At 43.1% G+C, this 14,228-nt stretch overlaps 1 long non-coding RNA gene across 1 annotated transcript in view; it reads right to left on the minus strand.

Annotated features, from left to right (window-relative positions):
* LOC148132257 (uncharacterized) overlaps window positions 1-10,922 on the minus strand; it is a 308,260-nt gene extending 297,338 nt beyond the window's left edge. The window contains exon 1 of the long non-coding RNA XR_015747777.1: window positions 10,887-10,922. This is a non-coding gene — a long non-coding RNA (uncharacterized LOC148132257). The remainder of the gene's footprint in view (window positions 1-10,886) is intronic.
* Window positions 10,923-14,228: the final 3,306 nt, after the last annotated feature.

Here is a 14,228-nt window from a genome sequence, read left to right on the forward strand (position 1 = left end):
GGAAGGAATTGAAACAGTTTATGTCCGGGATTTGAGGGGTCTGTAAATATTTTCACAGCCCTCTTTTTGACTCGTGCAGTATACAGGTCCTCAATTGAAGGCAGGTGGGTAGTAATTGTTTTTTCTGCAGTCCTAATTATCCTCTGAAATCTGTATCTGTCCTGTTGGGTTGCAGAACCAAACCAGACAGTTAGAGAGGTGCAGGTGACGGACTCAATAATTCCTCTGTAGAACTGGATCAGCAGCTCTTTGGGCAGTTTGAGCTTTCTGATTTGACGCAGAAAGAACATTCTTTGTTGTGCTTTTTATTGGCCAAGTGTGATTGGACACACAAGGAATTTGTCTTTGGTGCATAAGCTCTCAGAGTCCATAAAGAAAAAATAAAATACATTCATCTTAGGAAAGATGGTGTCGTTGTATAGATGGGGAGTGGTCCAGTTCAAGAGACCCTTCCAATCCCTCTTCACCAGATGAATCTGGGCTCCCTTTTGTCCCCATTAACCTTTGCCAGGAACCTGATCTAAACGGGTCTACGTAGCAACCCAGACACGTGGGAATAAAGATATACAAGTGGTCCTTGACCTGCGACCACAATTGAGCCCAGCATGTCTGCTGCTAAGTGAGACATTGGTTAAGTGAATTTTGCTTCATTTTACAACCTTCCTTGCCATCGTTGTTAGCAGCATGGTTGTTAAGTGACTCTGGCTTCCCCATTGACTTCACCTGTCAGAAAGTCGCGAAAGGGACTTTGGGACACTGCAAAAATATGAGTCTGTTGCCAACCGTCTGAATTGTGATCACATGGCCGTGGGGATGCCACAGTGGTCATAAATGTGAAAGACGGTCATCATTCACATTTTCCAGTGCCGTTGTAACTTCAAATGGTCAATAAATTTACTACCAACCTTCCTTCCATCAAGGACCTACAAGTCAAAAAGAGGGCTGTGAAAATATTTACAGACCCATCACATAAACTGTTTCAACTCCTACCCTCAAAACGATGCTATAGAGCACTGCACACCAGAACAACCAGACACAAGAACAGTTTTTTCCCGAAAGCCATTACTCTGCTAAACAAATAATTCCCTCAACACTGTCCAACTATTTACAAAGTCTGCACTACTATTACAGTTAATTTTCCCATCACTCCGTATAGCTGATCCCCTCCTCCCACTTGTGATTGTATGACTGTAACTTTGTCGCTTGTATCCTTACGATTTATATTGACTGTTTCCTAGTATGATTTGATTGCTGACTGTACCCTATGACTATTATTAAGTGTTGAACCTTATGATTTTTGACTCTTGATGAATGTATCTTTTCTTTATGTACACTGAGAGCATTTGCACCAAGACAAATTCCTTTTGTGTCCAATCACACTTGGCCAATAATGATTCCATTCCATTCCATTCCATTCCATTCCATTCCATTCCATTCCATTCCATTCCATTCTATTCTATTCTATTCTATTCTATTCTATTCTATTCTATTCTATTCTATTCTAAATAAACTGTTATAAGTTGAGGACTGCCTGTACTCTGAATGGCTTTTCAAGTCCATGTGGGGGGGCTTGGCAGTCAAATCAAACCTGAAGAGCACCATCTGAATGCCAGTGGCATAGTCAGTGCTTCCAATAGAAAGCTTTCTGTTCAGAAGCAAGCTCCATGTTGGGAGCAGCATTTCCTGCTTGCAGGCACCTCTGTGTCTGTCTCACCTGCGCCTTGCGCTTCAGCTACCTTGCCATGCCACCTTTCAGTGGCAAGATCACAACTTTTGCTTCCTTGTCCTTGTCTTTTGAAATCTTGCCTAGGACTGACTTGACTTTGATGTCTAGATTGTTTTATTCCTCTGGTGTGTTTTTGGCTGGCTGTGAGAAACCCATATGGAATTAGACCATGATCTGCATTGCCTGGCTTTTGCTACTCCCAGTTCTTCACCCCAAACAAGGATGTTGTATGCCCACAACTGAGTAACCTTTTCACTTTGAGTTGTGATGCTGCCTGTTGTTGATGGTGCTGCCTGATGCATTTGCCTAGTGCCAAAGTGGCTCTCGTATTGCTTTAATTTTCCCAGCGGTAAGCTAGATAAAACTTTGGGGCTGGCAAAATTCAGTTAGAAATCTTGGTGCCAAGATGTGTCAAACTGCACTTATGACAGCTTGGCAGCACACCCAGTATTGCACATTTCTGAATACACCTGGCTCTGATTTGCCCCTTGCCAATTTCATCTCTTTTATAGAGAGGAGGGCATGAGACTGAGATCTGGCAGGCTCTTCTGGTGGTTAGGTATTGAAATAACATGGCAAGAATCACCGAAGTGCTATACACAAAGAGCTACACTTTCTTACAATGTAGAGAAGCAAGGATCCCTTTTCAGCTAAGTAAAGTGTGCTAAGAACATCAAATGTATTGGATTGCTTCCACACAGGATATTGTCTGAAAATCTTTTCTTGTTTCCTTTAATTTGCTGAGACTTTTCTTTTCTTTCTAAATCAGTAAAGTTTGCCAAGTTCTGAACACCCTCAATTCTACAGATACTGACATATGCAATATTAAAGAAGCTGGGTTGGTACGTATACAGAATTACATCCAACTTTAACTTTAATAGTGAACTTATTCTTTAAACTACGATTGTTCAGTGCTAAAGAACAGGAAGAAGATGAGAAGGACAAAGGGAAGGAGGAGATGGTGGAAGAAGGACTTATTCATTATGCTATTTTTTTAAAAATTTTACTAGGTCTGCTATAATTTGGATTGTATTTTATCATATTCACTGGTTGTTGCACTTATCAATCAATCAATCAATCTCTTGTTCAGTGCTACAGAAAAGAAGGAAGAAGAGGAGGAGGCAGTGGCAGTGAAGAAGGACTCGAGTTTTCATATTCGTGACTGAAACTGTGCACTTCTTCTGTATCCCCTCTGCCTACTGTGGTAGTAAAGTTGTTGCTATCACTATCCATTTCAGAAATCGAACTAGAGTATTTGATGTTATGAGATGCAGCATGTATGTTTCTTTGTTTCTAAATAAATAAATGTCTTTAAAACCTACCTTCTCAATCTTCCTATCTGGCATCCATTGGAAAGCCATTCATCACCATAATATTAACCCATTGTTCAACACTCACCACTCCCTGGCCGCATGCCATTTCCTTATATACTGTGCAGTAGCCGTGAATCTATTGAGTGACAAGCCGCACAGATGGTTGCTCTTTTGGTTAAAAATACACTGGTAAAGCATATGTTCCCACACCTTTGAAACTTACCTTAGAGAAGCTGCAGAGGAGGCAAAGGCAAGGCTTCGCAGGAACTTAAATGTTCACAATTATACCAGCAATGCTCCTTTTGCTATCACAATTGGGACCAGAATTGCTATCAGGTGGGTATAAAGTGAGTCACTCCCAATTTTACAACTTTTTTGTGCCCCTTTTGTTAAGTGAATCATTGCAGTTGTTAAGCAGACCATGCTGTCATTAAGCAAATCCAGCTTCTCTCCTTGGCTCATTGACTGAGGAATTCTGGGATTGAAGTCCACATGTTTTAAAGCTCTCAAGGCTGAGAAACATTAAGACAGTCAGGCAGTTAGACAGACAGACAGACATTGTAGAACTAAATAGAAATCTGGGAGGCAGGAGTGGAGTGAGGCTTAATAATCATGTGGCTGGCAAACCAAAGTAGCTCCCTTTTGGCAAGCCAAAACGGGAAGAAAACCATAGCATTCTCTGTTCACAGATGACAATGGGGTAGCCTATCTGCACATGTTTAACATCCTCAGATAAACATCCTTCTTTGTTTTCTTTGATCTGAGCTATTCTGTAGGCAGTGGTGTATTGACCATTAACCATACTAAGCACATGCTTAGGGCACCAGGCCCAAAGGGGGCACCACATAGTTGAGAATATGGCTTCGTTTGTACAGTATGTACAAAGGAATGGGGCACCAAGATTTGTCAGTGCTTAGGGCAGCCTTAATCCGCCACTGTCTGTAGGTCAGGATTTAATCAACCTCCTATCAAATGACGGCGCTTCAGTCTCCCAGTCTTGGGCTTTTAATTCCAGCCATTTGGGTGTTGGTAAAAACCCAACAGGGAGAAACCATTTTCATTAGGCCATACACGAAAGTCATCTTATACTCTGGAGAAGCAGGCCTCTAAGACTTCCTACAGCTGCAGCTTGTTTTAATTTATAAGCAAGTCAAGGCTAAATTTATCATCAAGCAAGGATGACATTGCTAAGTAACCTTGGTGAGGAGCCTTAGTTGGCTCCTTCGCTTCAAGGGGAGCTGGGTTTTAAATGAATGCATTCTCCTTACAAAGACCTTGGGCTTTTTCAGCAGCAGCTGTTGAGTCTGGACCAAAGCCTATCAAAAACCTAGCAAATAGGGTCCATGGGGTTTTTTACCTATCTACTTCATCTTAGAGGAGAATATATCTCATCTCCTTGTATGATGCAGTTTGACTTGATACCGTTTCCAGTATCTCTTACAGTCTAAAGTAAATGTTCACAGCAAGGATAATTTAGAGGCAGCATCTCACATTATTGTATAAAAGCAAATGGACATGTTTTCAGCTCAGATCTTGTAGGCACTTCTGAGAAAGAGCCGGAAAGAGGTTGCAGATTTCAGATACTCTTGTAGGTCGGTGTCTCTCAACCTTGGCAACCATAAGACTTGTGGACTTCAACTCCCAGAATTCCCCAGCCAGCTGCAAGGAAATTTGGGATCTCCTTGAGTCAAGTGCCTAAACTGTAGAATTTAGGTAACATGGAATGGGAAAGCCAGTGTGGGGTAGTGGTTAAGGCCCCGGGTTAGAATCTGGGAGGCCATCAGTTCTAGTCCCAATTTGGGCACAAGGTCAGCTGGATGATCCTGGACCAGCTCCTCTCTGTCAGTCCTAGGAAGAAAGCAGAGACAAAACCACTATGAAAATGTTGCCAATAGAATGGCATGGACTCATCCACACAGCCACCTGAGGTCAAAACTGACTCAAAGGCTTAAAGTATAAATATACTGATGACATTACCTGTAGCTAGGTAATAAAACATCTGCAAGAAAACAACCAATCTCAGGGAGCATCAAGGTCTCCACAGTTCAACTCTGAGCTACAAATATTCTCATCTATTTTTAAAATGTGGATTGGTACACTAATTAAAATGAGTGGGATAATGGATATTAGGCATGGCAAATATTATGAGAAGGTAGACTCAGAAGTCTAGATTGACATGCAGAATAGCACAAGGGGCTTAGACAGAACAACTGTACTATGATTTATCATAGCACCACAGTGGTTACAAACCTATTAAACATAAACACTGTAGTATAAGACATAAAATTAACACTTGAAGAACATATAGCCATCCATTCTTGGAAACAGAAAATAGGGTGTCTTAAGGTGTCCACTTGCAATGGCACACAATAGCATTAATTGTGGGGATTAATATTCAGTGTCATTCGCATTGGCTGATAATAATTTGCCACAGGCAATAAGGATCCAAATGCAATAGAAGATGTGTTTTCTGCATTGCTGTGGTTCATAAAATCATAGAATCATAGGGCTGGAAAGGAACTTCATGGCTTTCTACCTCCTGTCCAAGATAGGAGTCCTTATACCAGGGGTCTTCAAACTTGACAGCTTTAAGACTTGTGGACTTCAACTCCCAGAATTCCTCCTCCAGTCATGTTAGCTGAGGAATTCTGGGAGTTGAAGTCCACAAGTCTTAAGCTTGCCCAGTTTGAGGGCCCTTGCCTTATACCACCCCAGACAAACGGTTGTCCAATTTTTTTTCTTGAAAAACTCTAGGGATGGAGTACCCACAACTTCCAGAAGCAAGCTGTTCCACTGAACGATTGTTCTTGTTAGGAAATTTCTCCTGAGCTCTGGGTTGGATCTCTATTTATTTATTTGTTTGTTTATTCGTTTGTTTGTTTGCTTATTGTATATTGCTGCCTATTCGCCCATGGTGTCTCGAGGCGGCTTACAGAATGTAAAACCATATTTAAAATAAAAATGATCTTCCATGTGTTCGAGAATAGGTCAATCCCCTCTTTTGTATAACAGTCCCTTAAATATCATGTCATCCCTAGTCCTTCCCCTTGCCACACTAAACATACTCAGTTCCTGTAATTGTGCATTGTTTATTTTAGTCTCCGGTCCCCTAGTCATATTTGTTGCTCTTCTCTGCACTATTCCTTAGGGCATCAGCATCTTTTCTGTATTGTAGTTTTGTACCAAAACTGAACATAGTATTCCAAGTGTGGCCTCACCAGTGCAGTATATTCATCCACAGCTTTCCCACATACTGATCTTCTTCCAAGACAAACTGCATTTGTGAACTCTGATAGGAAGGAAAAACCAAAGGTAAAAGTACAGCTTTTTATTTTTATTATTTATTTATTTGTTTGTTTGTTTGTTTGTTTATTTATTTGTTTATTTAGTCAAGCATGCATTTGACAATATATATGAGCATAAACATGATTATTAATACAGAAAATAGATACAAATAAAAGGGAACATTAAGACAGGGATGGCAAAACCTGGCTCACAAACAGTAACTGTGAAAGGGACATTGGAGTCCTAATGGACAATCAGTTAAATATGAGCCCAAAAAAGCTTATATGATCACTAGTTGCATACACAGAACCATAGAATCAAAAACATGCGAAGTATTAGTACCACTTTACAAAGCCTTAGTAAGACCACACCTGGAATACTGCATCCGGTTTTGGTCACCACCAGTGGTGGTATTCAAAATTTTTTACTACCAGTTCTGTGGGTGTGGCTTGGTGGGCGTAGTGTGGCTTGGTGAGTGTGGTAGGGTGTGGGTTGGTGGGCGTGGTTTGGTGGGCATGGCAGGGGAAGGATATACTGCAAAATCTCCATTCCCTCCCCACCCCAATAACCTGCTTTCCAGCTCTGTTCTCCTTTGCAGGGCAACAAAGGGAGGCAGTGAATAGATGGGGGCGGGGCCAACCAGAGGTGGTATTTATCATCAATTGATCCATCAATCAATCTCTGGAGGTTGAGAAGTCTCACAGTACCGCCAAGCTGTTCTCTGCATTGGACAATCCATCCGATGAGCATGTTGACTGTCAAAACTCTGGAAGTCCCATGGATAAAGAAATAATATTCCCAGTGGTTTTTCCATGGAGGGATTCTGGACCCTCCGCCCAAGGAAGCAGGCACAGCCTCTTAGATTTAGACTAATGCATTGACCTCTGTCATAGAGAGAAAGTAAGCAAGCAAGCACTGTTACGTTGTTGGTTTGAGCTCCGGGCTTGGCGATTTGGTTGCAATCCCCATTCAAGCCCATTCAACATTTGCTGCAATCCCCATTCAAGGAGACATCGCCACCAACTTGAAATCTAGAACTTGAAACCTTGATCCTTTGCGACTAAGCATGGAAAAAACCACAAGCCTACCTGTCAAGAAACTTCAGCTTCACCAACACCAAGAAGAACAAACAAAGAAGCACAACTTATAAGCAGAGTGGTCAGCTGTCTCCGACTTGTAGTTTCTTCCCAAACCCAAAAACTAAACCAAAACCCTCCTCCCCACATGACCACCCTTCCTAACCTGTAGGGGCTCCCCCCTGTCCTTTGTTTCTCTTTTTCTTTTTTTTTTTTCTTACCCATTTCATGTATTCACCAATACTTTTATATTTATATCTTGTAAAAGGAAAAAATTCAGTGCACTTTGGATTATTCTTGTCTGGGGAGGCACTGGGCTTTAAACACCTTTCTGACTCCTAGTCTGATCACACGAAATCAGACCACATCACACGCAGCCAATCAAATCAACCCAAAACCAGACCACGATATTGTCAGAAGACATCCGAACAACAACACCAGCACTAATTTACACCACACAGACGGTACTTAAAACCAAGGACTATGACTTGGCAACTACAGCCAGCCAATCACAAAACCCGAAATCAGAGCAGGACTCAGAAAGGTATTTTAAAGCCCAGTGCTCCCCCAGACAAGCACAATCCAAAGCACACTGAAGATGTCTTCTCAAAGGGAGGGACGAAACACTTACAACCAAATCGCCAAGCTCGGAGTTCAAACCAACAACATAACTATCAACCCAAGCTACTGATATTCAAAGACATTTCAACGTACAAACATTGTGCTTTGCATCATTACCTTTTTCTTACACTAAAGCAGTGGTTGCCAATCAGTGGCCTGGGGACCACTGGTGGTCCACAAGAAAATTTTGGTGGTCTGCAGAGAAATGTCACCCTCCCCCCCCAAAGCACCTCCCAAAGCAATTAATCCAGGCTGCGCGGGAAAACAGAGCTGCGCCGCCCACATGGCCCGTGGGAACACAAGCCTTACATTGCTTGCATTGCGAAGTACACGAGATAGTGAGGGGAAGGGGGAAAGGGTGGAGGAGGGGAACTTGCCCCACTCGCCCCACGCACCTTGCCTGGCCACCGGGCTGCTTCTTTCTTCTTCTGCTTTTGGCTGCACGCAAGGAAAGCAGCAAAAGTCTTTCGTTCTCTCCCCCAAACTCCCACCAGAAATGAGTCTTTGGGACCCTGAAAGGCATCCTGCTCCAAGAGGCTGCACCGGCGCAACAAGCCTCACAAAGACTCATTTCTGACGGAGTTTGGGGGAGAGAAAGAAAGACTTCTGCTGCTTTCCTTGCATGAAGCCAAAAGTCTCTCTCTCTCTCTCTCTCTCTCTCTCTCTCCCCCTGAGAACGGAGCTGGAGACAGTATCCTGTGATCCCAAATAAAGAATGATTGATCGATAGGAAAACGGGGTGGGGAATTTTCCTGCAGACTTTTTGGGGGATTTTCCCAAGGTCTCTGGTCTTCAGGATTTAAAATTATGAGTTTGGTGGTCCCTGAGGTCCAAAAGGTTGGCAACCTCTGCACTATAGAATGAAATTATCCTGGATTATTTATTTATTTGATTTTTATCCTGCCATTATTTCTAAGCAAGACAGCGAATGTACCTCCTCCTCCCTCCTATTTTCCCCATTATTGAGGTAGGTTGGGCTGAGAAAAAGTGCCTCATGTTATTAATCCACCCAATAGCAGAAGCATCCATCCCATATTGTTCCATCTCCTAAACTCTCCAGAGATTGTCGTGATCTGTTTTCCTATTGGCTGCTCTTTTGCCCTTCCGCCTGGGCTTCAGCTGAGTGAATATTCTGCTGCCAACCTCCACCCCGTTTCTGCCTTGTGACATCCGCACGCTTTGGAAGGAAAGTTCAAGAGCGTAAGGCAAAAAGGCGGCTTGAAAGTGTGATCAGTCTTTTTTTTCCTGACAAGAGTTCAAGTTTTGGTTTTGCTTGGGGGGGTGGGGGGGTGGGCAGGGTGGGACACATGACCAGAAAAATGCACAGAGAAGCATGCTGTTTTAGTGCAGTCTCTACAGACGCTTACAGTTGTCTGTCCACACAGTAGATTAGAACAGTGGTGGGATTCATTTATTTTTTTTGCTACTGGTTCTTTGGGCGTGGCTTGGTGGGCATGGCATTGCTTGGTGGGTGTGGCTTGATGGGTGTGGCAGGGGAAGGATACTGTAAAATCCCCATTCCCTCCCCAGCCCACTAACCTGCTTTCCAGCTCTGTTCTCCTGTGCAGGGCAACCAAAGAAGACCCAGCCAATCAGCTGGGACTCAGGAGGCAGAGAATAGATGGGGGCGGGGCCAGTCAGAGGTGGGATTTGCCGGTTCTCCGAACTATTCACAATTTCCTCTACCAGTTCTCCAGAACTGGTCAGAACCTGCTGAATCCCACCTCTGGACTAGAGAAAGGAGAAGGATGCATGGGCAAGTTTGCCCATTTCCTCCTTTTCTTCTCAGAGGACCAGTTCCCAGAGTCATTTCACAAAGATGGACAGCAAATAAATTTCACAATAAATAACGGACTAAATAACTAAATAAATACTCCCCACCACCCATAAAGCTTCAGGCTGCCTTTAGTGTGTCAGGGGCTGCTTCGTGGTAGGTCGGGGGGGCGCCAGTAAGTTATTTTCTGTCTTTGAAGGAAATGGTCCTTGACTTATGACCATTTGTTCAGCAACCCAAGCAATGGTGGGATTCAAAAAATTTTACTACCGGTTCTGGGGGCGTGGCTTGATGGGCGTGGCAGGGGAAGGAGGTGGTATTTGCCGGTTCTCCAAACTACTCAAAATTTCTGCTACTGGTTCTCCAGAACTGGTCAGAACCTGCTGAATACCCACCTCTGAACCCAGGGCCTTCCCTGTTCACTGAGGCACCCCAAACTCTACATTGCACGGGTGCCTTGCTTAACGACAGCAACCAATTATTGCTATAATTCTGACCCCTGTTGTGGTTGTAAGTCGAGGACTACCTGTATGTGCAGAGGAGGCTGAGGGATATTCTCCTCCCTCTCCTACAACCTTCCGCCTCGCGCTCCTGATGACGGCCTCCAAGCATTGGTTAGAATGCAGTTCCTTTCCTGCCACCCCAGCAACAGGCAACCATGGCGACCGCTGGTGGGGAAAGCACCTGCCATCAAGATTGCTGGCCTCCTATCCTTTTCACCAAAAGGGCTGGCAAGAGGCTTTTAGTTCTTCAGTATTTTATTGCATTTCTATCTTCTCATCCTCTTCCCCCCACCCCCCATCCCAATTTCTCCAAGAAATAAAACCATGGCATATGGGGAAAGGGGTATCTAGTCTCCCACCATTTTATTTCCCTAACCATCCTATTCAGGAAATGGAACTCCTGAACAGAGCCATGTGACAGACGAATGCTGATTTGATGGCCCCTTTATAGCAATTACTTACATATCTTTTCTTTTCCCTCAAATAACCAGACACTCCTCAAAATGCATTGGAAACATGGCGGGCTGGCTAAGCTGCCATTTATTTCCTACCATCACAGTGAGCCTGGTGGGATTAAAAAATGTTTACTACCAGTTCTGTGGGCGTGGCTTGGTGGGCGTGGCAGGGGAAAGTTACTGAAAAATCCCCATTCCCTCCCCAGCCCACTAACCTGCTTTCCAGCTCCGTTCTCCTGTGCAGGGCAACAAAAGAAGACCCAGCCGATCAGCTGGGACTCGGGAGGCCGAGAATAGATGGGGGTGGGGCCATTTCAGAGGTAATATTTGCCGGTTCTCCGAACTACTCAAAATTTCTGCTACTGGTTCCGGCTTGTGGACCTGCCAAGGAGCGATCATAAGCTATTTTTAGATTAACATGTGAGGATTAAGGGGAAATGTCATAATATGGGAATATTATGGTTATACCATGGTTTATTCAAGTAGCCCAAATAATACAGTGGTCCATTAATTGCACATGGACTGAGTCCATACAGCAGGCTAGCTAAGATTATGGTTGGCTAATTGTGCTTCAATGCACAAACCAAAAAATTTCAAATCTCTTGAAGAGATTAATAAAACGTGATTGGTGGCAGATCCCTAATGAAGCCATTCTTAATTCATTGAATGTTAATTGTTTATAGGTAGTGTTAACAAACATGCACATTAGTCATAAATTTCTGAAGCAAAACTCGTTTCTTATTAGGTGATACAAGCGTATGCATATGATTTGTGGGCATAAATATCAGAGAAGCAGCAGAAGAAAAAAATGCTCTTTTTAGTTGCCAGTTACAAGTACTGTATTTACTTACTTAAATTAAATTAAGAAAAATCAGCTGCTTGGATAATTGGGGATACATTTTTTGGTCAATTGAATTTTGGGCCTGCAGCTGTCCTTTGGGATGTTGTCCAAAATTACTACTCTAAAATACTCTGCCACCAGCGCCCTGAAGGCAATTAGGGTAGGAAGCGTACAAGGGTGGAAACTCTGGATTCACTACATCCTTTTCTTTCCTGGGTAAGAAAAAAACAGGTGGAAAATGTGATCAGCCCTGGAGTTGGCAGCTAAACTGAGATGGATATAACATGATGTTATAGCGTGGTAGGCCACCCTGAGTTGCACATGGGCACCAACACGACACAAATGTAATAAGCTCCTTTCTGCAATGACTTGCATCAGGGTTTAAAAAGTTATCGTTCTTCTGTCATGGACGCCCACAAATTAATCTGATTCTGCTTAGGAAATAAGATTTGCCATTATAATTTTATGAAAGATCCTACTTATCACTTAATCTAATACAAGGAAACCCATCCATTTTGGCCAGAAATACACATCTGAAATTGTGTGAATATAAACATTCTCATAAAATGGTTATCATGGGAGTCGGGGGGGGGGGGGCACTCACAAAATACTGCAGATTTTGGGTAATGAAGAAGTGGAATGGGCCGTGAGAATAACCCTGAGGAAGAGCCACAGTCAAGGCAACAGTCAGATGAGAGAAGTCTTAATCCAAAGTAGGAATGGAGAGGCTTTCTTCCTCTCAAGGATTCCCAAGATCTCTTTAGGATAAAGGCAGGGAAGGGAGAGACACAATCAGGACTGCAAGATTCTGTCACTGTAACCCTGTAATTAAGGTGACCAACTTTTTTACAATGAAAAGGAGGACACAAATAAATTAAGGAAAAAAACAAAGCCACTTGTGCGCGGTGAACTCTTGCATGAGGCGCACTCTTGCGCCCGGCACACTCTCTCAAAACAATTCTCCTGTGTGGAGCGCATGCGTCTCATAATCGCGTCTCGCCGCATCGTACCGGGCCTTGACGAATCGTCATGCCGAATACAAATACATCACTTCACACACAATGGATCGTCTCGGCATCGATCAAATACGGAGATTTACAGCTTAGTCTTCAAATATCAAAAAGGAAGACATGTAGGAGGACACTTTTCGAGAGAGGACAGAACTTACCAAAGGAGGACTGTCCTCCCTAAAGGAAGATGGTTGGTCACCTTACTGTAATAAAAGTAGTTTTAGTATGCTTGACTTTGGTCTTCAAAACTGGTCAACCTTGAAGGGCTGACACTAAGGTCAGTTTCTATACCTTCTGTACTTCCTTCCCATATGTCCTCTACTATCCTTTCTTTCTTTACAGAGTACTAGACTGCAACCATCCTCCATTTTTACACTCAGAGAATGCTTCTGTAGTCTGTATGACTCAGAGGCATTCTTAGGCATAGGGTCATTTGTTTCACTTTTTTTTTTAAAGAAAAATCTAAAATAAATGCATAACGGTGGCCTGCAAAAAAGGTGTCACTGGACAGTAGTGATCTAGATGATGATTACAACTCAGATGATTACAACTAAAACCAGAAGCGCTTTATATTGAGGAGGTATTCGCATGTTTTGGTAAGCTCTGATGTTTACGAAGTAATGCATCATTTATTTAAAAAAAGAAATCTAGCCCAGGTATTGCCGAACAGGTATTGTGCTAGAATACACTGCGGCAGCTGAAAAAGCATCAGGAAAGTGTCTTAATGGAAAAGGAGTATTCCAGGAGACAAAATGGGTGGCTAGCTAGATGGCTGATCAGAAAGTTCTTCTATCAGGAGGGAAGATACTTTGTAATATTTAGTTGTAGGGTGGGTTTTCAACTTTGCAGTGTTTAATAGCAAACTCAAGCAGTGTCAGGACTTAGAATAACTTTATTGTCACTTTAAATGTTCACTAATCGGCATACATTAAAATGAAATTTCGTTGCATGCGGAGAAAGGGAAGCGAAGCAGAATCATTGGTATAAGGAATCTACCTGTCCAGATTTGAAATTCAGACAAAACTTTTCCCCAGGTGTTTCTCACATTAGAGCCCATAGGGGAGTATTGCTATTACTTTTTTGTGCTTTTGAGATGCAGAAGAACAGCTAATCATGGTCCAAGCCCATAGATACGTTTAGCCGTTGGGTTTCCAGCTTCAGAACTGAAGGTGACCTGAGACTAGCATGAAAGAAGCATCTGCATGTTCAAAAGTGATGCAATCAGCAGGTTATTATTTTCAGCCTAAGATATTAGTCACTCATGGTGTTGCTTTACTCTGCCCGGCAAAATGCCGAAAGATGCCCAGAGGTAGTCATAGCTGTAATCAAACGTTTGATCCATGCAAATTATACTGTCAGGTGCGAAGTCTACCACACGAGTCAGCAGATCTTGGGTACAAATTTCTACCAAAGGGGTGTCACCGGGAGGTGCTCTGTGGCTTTGAGAGGGAGCAGTCGGATGCCTTGCAGCAGAAAAGAATTTAAATTGCAGGAAGGCAGATTCCAATTGAACATGAGCCAAGACTTCCTAAGGGGAGAGCAGTTTGACGGCTTAATCAGTTATCCGGGGAGATGGTGGGCTCCCCATTCACTGGATGTAGTCAAATGGAAGGTAGTCAAGGGA

Source organism: Notechis scutatus, chromosome 2 (assembly GCF_049901735.1).
Source record: "Notechis scutatus isolate UNSWTSFEM ecotype Mainland chromosome 2, rNotScu1.2, whole genome shotgun sequence".
Taxonomy (NCBI): Eukaryota; Metazoa; Chordata; class Lepidosauria; order Squamata; family Elapidae; genus Notechis; species Notechis scutatus.